Source organism: Anser cygnoides, chromosome 3, assembly GCF_040182565.1.
Source record: "Anser cygnoides isolate HZ-2024a breed goose chromosome 3, Taihu_goose_T2T_genome, whole genome shotgun sequence".
Classification (NCBI taxonomy): Eukaryota; Metazoa; Chordata; class Aves; order Anseriformes; family Anatidae; genus Anser; species Anser cygnoides.
Window position 1 is genome coordinate 44,250,363 of NC_089875.1, and position 8,821 is coordinate 44,259,183.

Genomic DNA, 8,821 nt, shown 5'->3' on the forward strand with positions numbered 1-8,821 from the left:
TCAAGTACTCTTTGAATTTACTTAGGAGATTTGAGATTGAAAAAGTTCACTGGTCTGATCAGGCCTTCTCTATCAACTCATCACAGTGCCATCCTATTTTCCGAAGACAGAAGGAGAGTGATGATCCCCCTTTAAGGCAAAATGAGCCCTGGCACCACAGAGGCTCCCCAGCACAAACATGTGCATACACATGCATACACACACACAACATGCACATGTGCACAGAGCAAGAGGAAAATGCTCAGAATTGCATTTAGCATCTCAAGAAACCTAGGGTTTTCAATGGACTGTGAAAATAAGTCTGTTCAGACTGCAGCGGTATTGAAAATCTGTGCCCAGCAGCCACTTGGTAGCCACCTGTCCTTGCCACTGAATACCAAGCAGGAGCACTCCACATATGCTCACCCGATTTGCAATTCTGCTCACCTTGAGTTTGGAAGAAGCGGCAAACACCATCAGAATGACAAGCTGACAGCAACAATACTGCAACAATATGGTCTGGAAGGGGGAAAAAGAGAGAAAGGAAGGACAGTTCCAAATGAGATCAAGGCATGATGCTGATATTATCACACCCCAGGGAGGGGGCTGAAACCATCCAGTTTGTTTCATTTCAAATCTTTGGTTCATTCGGATTTTCATTCCCAAAGGTGAGCAGCCAATTTCCTTTCTCCATGAATAATTTATCCTTGCCGTGTATTTACTATTTCAGATGTCATCTCCACCTTAGCACACAACCGTTCATTTTGTACAATATGTCCTCAATGTTCTGGAAAATATCTTTCCTCTTCCTATTACAAAGCACTCACAAATTTCTTCAGTTTCTAGATCAAAGCTATTGGAGTCAGTCCAGGAAAAGTGGTCAGCTTTTTTTAACCTGTGGCTGCATGTCAATCAGCAGGTCACCAAAGGTTTCAGGATCAAATGTTAACACTGCTTGGAAAGACATACATAAGTTACTGAACATTTCAGCACAGGAAAGAGGGAGCAAAGAGTGACTCAAATCAAATCCAGGATTTCTTGTTTTCAGTAAGACAGAATCAAATCTCTTCACAACTTTGCCAAAAACCGTGATTGAAGGCGCATGGAAACACATGCCATGGCTTAATGTAGCTGTCCCTGAAGTCCATGAAGACATCCCTGTAAGGTTTTTGTGGTCTTTGGCTTGGACACAAAATACACACAAAGTGCTGATCAGGAAGAGGACCGTGCAGAACTCAGTGGAGAAATGAAATGGTATCAGGGCAGACTGAAAGGTTGGTTTTAGAGATCAAGCAAAGCTGGGTGTGAATTTCTCCACAAGGCAAATTGGAGGAAAGTTTCCTATTCCAAGAGAAAAAGGCTCTGAAAATTATGGAGCCAGATCCAAATTAACTCAAAATTTGGGAGATATTTGGGTTTGGGATTTTGTACAACCTATGTATAAAAAAGGGGAGCCGTGATAGAAGGGGCCCTCCCTGTAACCTAGTCATTGGTGCTGAGCGTAAGCTAAAACAAACTGGAAATCTGAACCAGATCCCAAACCTTGTGCTCAAGCTTGAAATTAAATTTCTCCCCCTCTAAGTTCTAGCTCATCTGAGTGTGAAATAAACCACATCAACTGAGCCAAGAAGATAAAAGGCAGACACTGTTCTCATGCCAGGCTGGTGCTGATGGGATGAGAAACTGCTTGCACAGGGCAAGCTTGCTTTATGCTCTGTGCAAATAATAAAATAAAGGCCTAGCTATATTGGCATTTTAGGTGATAATGGAAGTATAATTTGCAAAGCTCTATTCTCAGGGTGTCTCTTTCTCTCTTCTCATACCATTACAATTACAGCCTTATAGAACTGAGCCGAAACTTGTCTGAACCTCCATCTACGGCCTGGACCAAACTGCTTTCCCCCCACACCCAGTTCATAGAAGTTCAGATAAGGATCTGCTATTCCTGTCCATAAGCCTAGGGCTGACTGCCATCAGTCTCGTCAAATGTGCAACATGCTCGAGAGCTTGTCCAAGGCAAAATGTGGCCAGAGGGCAAAATTTGGCCAATAGTATAAAAGCTCTAGATATCCAGGGTGGGGAAAAGCAGGCCTTGCAGTGAGGCATCCCTGAAAACAATAATAAAAAGGTAGTCTTCCTTCCTTCCCATAAAATAAAGCAACAAATGGTATTTGCAGTGCTGACAGAACTTGCTGAGGCTGGGATATACCCACTGACTGCTCATCTGCTGCAGATAAATAAGCAGATATCAGAGTAAAGGTCAATGCAGTATTTGTGCTACCCCTAAATTACGCAAGAGTGTATCAGCATATGTATGGTGGCTCGGTGTAGTGATCCTGCCTTGTGTTTTAGGAGCCCTCAGTCCTGTCACCCCAGAAGCAAGCATTCCTTGTTTTGATGTGTGGCGGGGTAAAGAACAAAGGTCAGGAGGCACCAGGACACCCAGAGGGAGCTCCCAGGCGCTGTCACAGGAAAAGGGCTGTTGGCCAACCAACAACCATGTCAGTACAGCATGCAAATACCCAGAAAGCACATTGTAAGAATCTATGGTTTCATAGTTGGGGAATGTCAGAAAGCAAACACAGAAACCCCCTCCACATAGTTTACCCAAATATGTGGCCCAGCATAGCCTGGGAGGGGAAAGAAGAAGGGAGGGAGGATTTTGACGTGACTGGAAGAGCTTTTTTCAGTGTGAGGCCATACTAAATATGAGAAACATGAATAAGAGCCATGGGAGAATGTGAAGAAATCCCTCTGGAGCAGCAAGAGGTCAGATCCTATTTCCTTGGACACAGATCCAAACGCAGGGTATGCACTAGTGGACCTGAGTGCGGACATGGTCCAGGGGCTCTGCACTGACCAGGATGGACGTGGCTGGACACCAATGCCAGTGCATCACTCGTGCCATTCTGAGAGCGTCCTCCTGGGCTCCTATGACACATGGGTTATTTCTTCCTCACGTCACAGCAAAGTCTTCCTGAGAATCACAGCCTTAAACAGGAGACTGAAACAATGAGTCTTTCTTTTTATTTGATAACTGCCATAGCGCCCTGAGACCCCAGCTGCAGTTGTAGCACCACCACGCAAGGCTTCACACCACATGGAAAAATCACCCTTCCTGGCTTTTGGCAATGCTCCTTCCCCCAGGAACAGTCACCCCCAGGGGATGCTCTGCAGTCCAGCACTCCCCCTGCTCAAGGTGAGAGCCTTCGGGTGGGCTCAGGACTCCAGCAGAAGCTCTGCTCCAGGAGACATGTCTGTGAGCCTATCATATAGCTTTGCCTCATCTCTGTTCAGCCTCTCTGACTTCCCAGGCCAGGAGGTTGGAATGGGTGCATCCCACTGTTGGCCCTGTTGTATCTCAGTAACACCTCTTGCAGGCACACGTGACAGCACGGTATCACTCAGTCCCCAGAGCAGGAGGCAATCCCTCCTTGGGCTCTGCCACAAACAGGTCCCTCATACAGCAGAGAAAAAAACAGTCCCCTAGAAAATCACAGCTTCTGCTTTTACCAATTAACACTTCAGGATTTAGCTGCTCCAAGACAATTGCTGAGTTGTCTGTGGAGTCCTTTTTCCTCCTCCACTGTGGCAGCTGTTACTTCTTTGCTTTTTCCAAGGCTGATTTCTGGCCACTGTCCGGCAGCCAGCTAGCTGGGAGGGGGGCAATGCTGTCGTAGCGTGTTACAGGCATTTTCCCACAGCCTGATTGCCGGGGAGTTACTAACAGTGACTACGTAAAAATGCACTGTGAATTTGACAGACAGGTTGGGTATATGCTTTCACAAAGCAGGCTCGTGTGAGTTTTTCTCTTAATTAGTAAAGTTGCATGAAATAAGAGTTAGGTTTCATTTCAAACTTATTCTTTATTTTGAGCGTGAAGATATTAAAGTTCTCAGAAAACAAGAGGTAGTAAATCTGTGAAGGACATCCTGTTTAAGGCATTTATGTTTAGTAAGAGAGAGATTCAGCAGCATTTTTGTTTTTAATAAATGTAATGTTATTAGAGGTCTTTCAGTTTACTAGGGTATTAGCGAGGGTTTATTTGAATGATGATATATTTACAATTTATATACTTGACAATCAGCTTTGCAAATGAAGTGTTGGTTAGAAGAGATGTATAATTATGTGCTGGGAAATCCGTATGTGTTAAACATGGATGAAGCCAGCCTTCCCTTTAAAAGAGCATCTAGCCCTAGCCAGGCCATAATTAGAACCAAAGTTTGGGAGCATTTTTAGGAGCATTTTGGGAATCTTCCTTTAGGGGTGATGATTCCTGATTCCAACCATAGTGGCCAGATGTCTGTAACTGCTGGAAGCCCGGTTTAAATTACCTGTTTTCTATGAGCCTCATTTTTTGGAAGGATGGATCAAATTAATCATATTATTAAAACAATGGCGGGGAAACCGATGGCTGCAAGCACAGGGCATTGGTCCAGGGAGAATTAGATAATTAATTGCAGTTGCTGTAAACTAACGTGGGCACACCTGCTAAACTGGGGAAGCCAGAGCAATATTTGCTTTGACACATTTTTGTGGGAGAATGCTTGGAAAACAGAGGATATTGTAATGTTACTAGCTGATGTAGCTTTAAGTCTGAATTGTCCACAAATGGATTGAATTTCCCTGAGCTGTTAATACATGAGACTGATGTGTATCCAATTAGGGCTATTAAAAGCAAGAACGTTGCGGGTAATATTTCCAGAGTTAATTAATTGACATAGTATCACTTGGAGAATGCCTCCCCAGAAGCGCTCTCAACTAGCCTCTACCAGCTATGATTTATAACAAGTTGGCCTGCTGATGTGGAAATTTAAAAAAAAATGAACTGCTGCTGTAAGCTTATTCTTTAGCAATGAAATTAGACTATAATTCTACATGATTTGCTAGGAATGAAGTAACGAAATATTTCTCTTTAAATAATGGTGTTGTTTTAGACTCTTGTAAGGATTTTCAAGTCGAAGCCCAAAGGATGTCTGTGATGATTACTCAAATCACAAGCAGTGAGTAGCCTCTCTCAGCTTATTAATTTCAATGGTTACTGGGAAGAAATAAAAAGTCACAAAGACAAAAAAAGGCTCACAAATCTGCAATGTTTTTCAGCATGAAGGGGGTGAGGGTGGGGATCCTGTGCATTGCTAAATACCAAGAACATGTACTAAGAGACCATGTATTGGGAAATACTTGAAAAAGCCTGAAACAGGAACGGTTGCTCATTATAGTACGGTGGGGTGAGGAACAGGTTTCTTTTTAACCCAACAAGAGGCCTGAGGGAAAGCCACCAAGATATCCAGGGGGTGTTCTGACCAGCAAGGAGAACTTTATTCATAGTTACAGCTTTGAGCTCTAAGATTTGCTTTTTTTTTTTTTTTAAGATTTTTATGTAGCAGAACCTGTTGTATGCATTTATGGTTAAGAAGGACCTTTCCTGAATGTGCAGATGAAAACTGTTAGGCAAAATAGCAACCTGGTCTAGTGGGAGGTGTCCCTGCCCATGGCAGGGGGGGTTGGAACTAGATGGTCTTCTATCAATTCTATGATCTTTAAGGTCCCTTCCAACCCAAGCTGCTCCATAATTCTGTGATTCTATGAAAGCTCTATGTGTAAAATATACCAGCCACAAAAGACAGGCTTGTAATGGGTTCTGCATATAATATGTCATCTGAGTAATGAAAGGGGATTAGAATACTTATTCAGACAAATATAAAATGAAGAGGGAAATAAATCATTTACGTAGTTGGTAGTAGCTAAGACAGCATGCTAAAGTTTTACAACTTAAGAACAGAAGATCACGTCCAAATTTATTACTCATTAAAATAATTCTAAAATAATTATAATCACACCGTTCTATTATTTACCATGGTGTTTCAGTACATAATTTAAGTACTCTTTGCATTTTGGCAGCCCTCATGCTTTATCCAAGCATGGTGACCAGCATCTACGAGACTGAGAATTAATTCAAGGCCTAATTCAAGGTGTATAGCAGGAAGATACAGACACAGGGTTACACAGCTTCACTTTGTGCATAGCTGGGCTGGGTTTAGAGCAAAAACTAAGAGCTGAGCAGGGTAAGCCAAGAGAAAAACAATCCTCAGAAAAATGAATTAGAAAAATTCTGGTCAGCTGTGCGTGTTACCTCATAAAACTGGCAAAGAAAAACACAGAATTAAAGGTGTAACTAATATGTAGTTATTTATTGTTTACAATACAACAAAGGCATGAACAGAAAGGTTCAGCGACTACTTTAATCTTTCATTTAAAAATTTAGTAAGCCCTAAGTGTATTCTAGGTGTATAGGTTATGATTTAATTTGCATTATTAACTACTGATTGAGTAGAGATAAATTTAGTAATAGAAATTAATCGTGATGTGACATTAACAAAATCTGACAACTGTTACAGGACCAAAGTTGTCACCAAGAGAATTGAACACTGGAGTTGTGTTAAAATTTCCTTCAAAGAAAGGTTGCTTATCAGTGCATAATATGGCTGCCAGCCCAGTAAGGAGGGTTTCTCCCAACCCTGTTGGTGTGCACTTATTTTGCAGAAATTCAGGTCAAGAATATTTAGAGGTGGGATGTTTGCTTAATATCAGGGAGTTTCATTGTAAGCGGGTACATGTGTTACCCAGAAAGGCTGTAGGAAAACTTCCTGGATAGGAAGGAAAATGGAAATGTGCGGTTTTTGTAAGCTCACTGGAATTACTTTTAGCTAGTCGTGAAGACAAGGTAACATGAAAAGATAGGGATGTTTTAGGTTTTGTGGAAGCCATTTGTAGAGCAACAAGACATTAATTGCTTTGACTAAGAGTTAATTACAAAGGGAGGAGCCAAAATAGAGAAAGCAAGACCTAAACAGCATATTTAGGAGGACAGTTCTTTTAACCCTCCTAAGGGTGACACTTCTAGACTGCCCACCACAGCACTGCTGCCTGGCTGTGTTGGGGTAACCCAGACAAACAACTGCTTTGCTTATAGCAATAAAGAAAATTACCTTCATATTTCACTTTTAGTGACCCTCGTGTTTCTGTAATGATTTTTACATGATGGGTCAAAAACAAAGCTGGCAAAGGCAAGAGGTGTTAATTGGCCCCTGTTTTATCTATGCAGCCATTAAAGAAGATCACAACTGGAAGCCCTGGCCCAAGAGCTTAAATCTGGTTACTAGTCTTCTAACATAATTTTAGTGTTGACAGTCTGTAGGAAAATCTCCAAAAAATCTCATTTTACAACCTCAGAAGGAGGTGCACAGTATGGTACGCCTGCACCCTAGTGACACTTCTGTTACTACTAGCAAAAACGTTCTGAGCCCTTGTGCAGAGGGCGCATACACCAACACGCACAAGGTGCCGAAGCAGGAAGAAGAATACAGTGTAAAGGGTCCTGTGGAGTTTTGTCCCATGAGAAACAAGAGCAGGCTTGCACTATGTACCCTCAGAGCATGATGCAGGCTGTTATTGAACGCCTGCAGCAGAAACCACCTGGAAGATCTTCCAAAGCAACCTTCCAAAGCCCCAAGGAGGGAGTGGAAGCAGTCTTTTTCTGTCTTAGTGTGAATCTCATCGATGTATAAGGTACTTAATTGCAAAAGGTGTGTTAAACATCTAACACAGAGTTAGGTGTGCTGTATCGATCATAGCTTCTGCACAAATAACTCTTGCTACTGCTTCAGGAAGTAAATCCACCGGATTTACACTTTTATAGGATTCCCATTAAGTCCTGTGCTGTTTACATTGGCTTTATGTTTAAGGACCTTATGTAGGCCTAAATCAGATTTCTGGAATTTAGAGAGGGATTGCATGTCTCAGCTGTAGTGAAATTTAACCCTGAGCCAAAACTTTGAGGGCAGTCAGTGATCAGCCGAGCATGGGCTTCACCCCATTAGCTAAGTGGTGTCAGAAAATTGCCCCTGCCCTTCTCCCAGAAGAAGCTGTCTAAGCTGCTTCTGTTGCATTGAATTGCTTTAATTGATTTTGCCCATCTAGACGATGTTGAAATCAACACACAAGCACGGCCTTCATGGCTTAATTGGCAAAAGCCTGTGAATACGTTTGTAGTGTTTTAATGATTATGAGTTGTTCCTGTAGAGAATCAATTGCATCCGATATTTTCAGCTGTGACTAGGATGCTCAGTTCCATTTCTTTTTCACTTTACTTCCCAGCAGAGAAAAACTCTTCTGCTCTTTTGTTTATATAGAAGAGCATCCTACGTTCTCAGTCAATACTTCATCCACTCAGCAAGGGAAGTGCTAAATTTGTGCTTTGAGCTCAGCAGGCTTTTCTACTTTAAAAAAAAAAAAATCATTTTCTTCTTATTTCCACAGGCTGACATTGGCATGACCTTAGATGCAGCAGCCCAAGAGCTTTGCTGGTGTACTCTTCCTGGTACGTAAAACAAGAGATGTGAGAGCATCCCAGCTGCCTGTGCAGGACAAGCCGTGCATCTGGCAAACGCTCCTGAGCCCTCATTCCTCCTTTGCTCAAGCTGAGGTCAACAAGTGTGTTCAAGGTTAAAAAAATAAAAAAGCTGTTTGAGAACATATGTGCCCGCTGCGTGGGGAGGCCACCATGCCGTTAGGAGGTGACTCGCCAGGTTACGGAGGTCAGCTACCAAACACCATGCCTGGCACAGCACCAGCGCCCGGGAGGGGGATCCGACCGGCCTGGGCACGGCGCCACACTAACAGATGGGCGCGTGTGCAAGCATCCAAGCAGCTGAAGGCAGGGTACCTGTTTTGGGATGCAGCTGCAGGAAAGCTATGAGCTGAATTCTGCGCTCTCATTTATGCCTGCTTTGGGGACGCTTGCAATGTCAGAGTTCTCCAAAAATGCACAAACTCTGCA

The 8,821-nt window shown here is 42.8% G+C and overlaps 1 long non-coding RNA gene across 1 annotated transcript; it reads left to right on the plus strand.

Moving 5' to 3' along the window:
* The first annotated feature begins 4,062 nt into the window (after positions 1–4,062).
* Positions 4,063–8,821, plus strand: LOC106048318 (uncharacterized). The gene is made up of 3 exons (XR_001214125.3): positions 4,063–4,815; positions 4,917–4,982; positions 8,302–8,821. It is a non-coding gene; the product is annotated as an uncharacterized lncRNA (long non-coding RNA).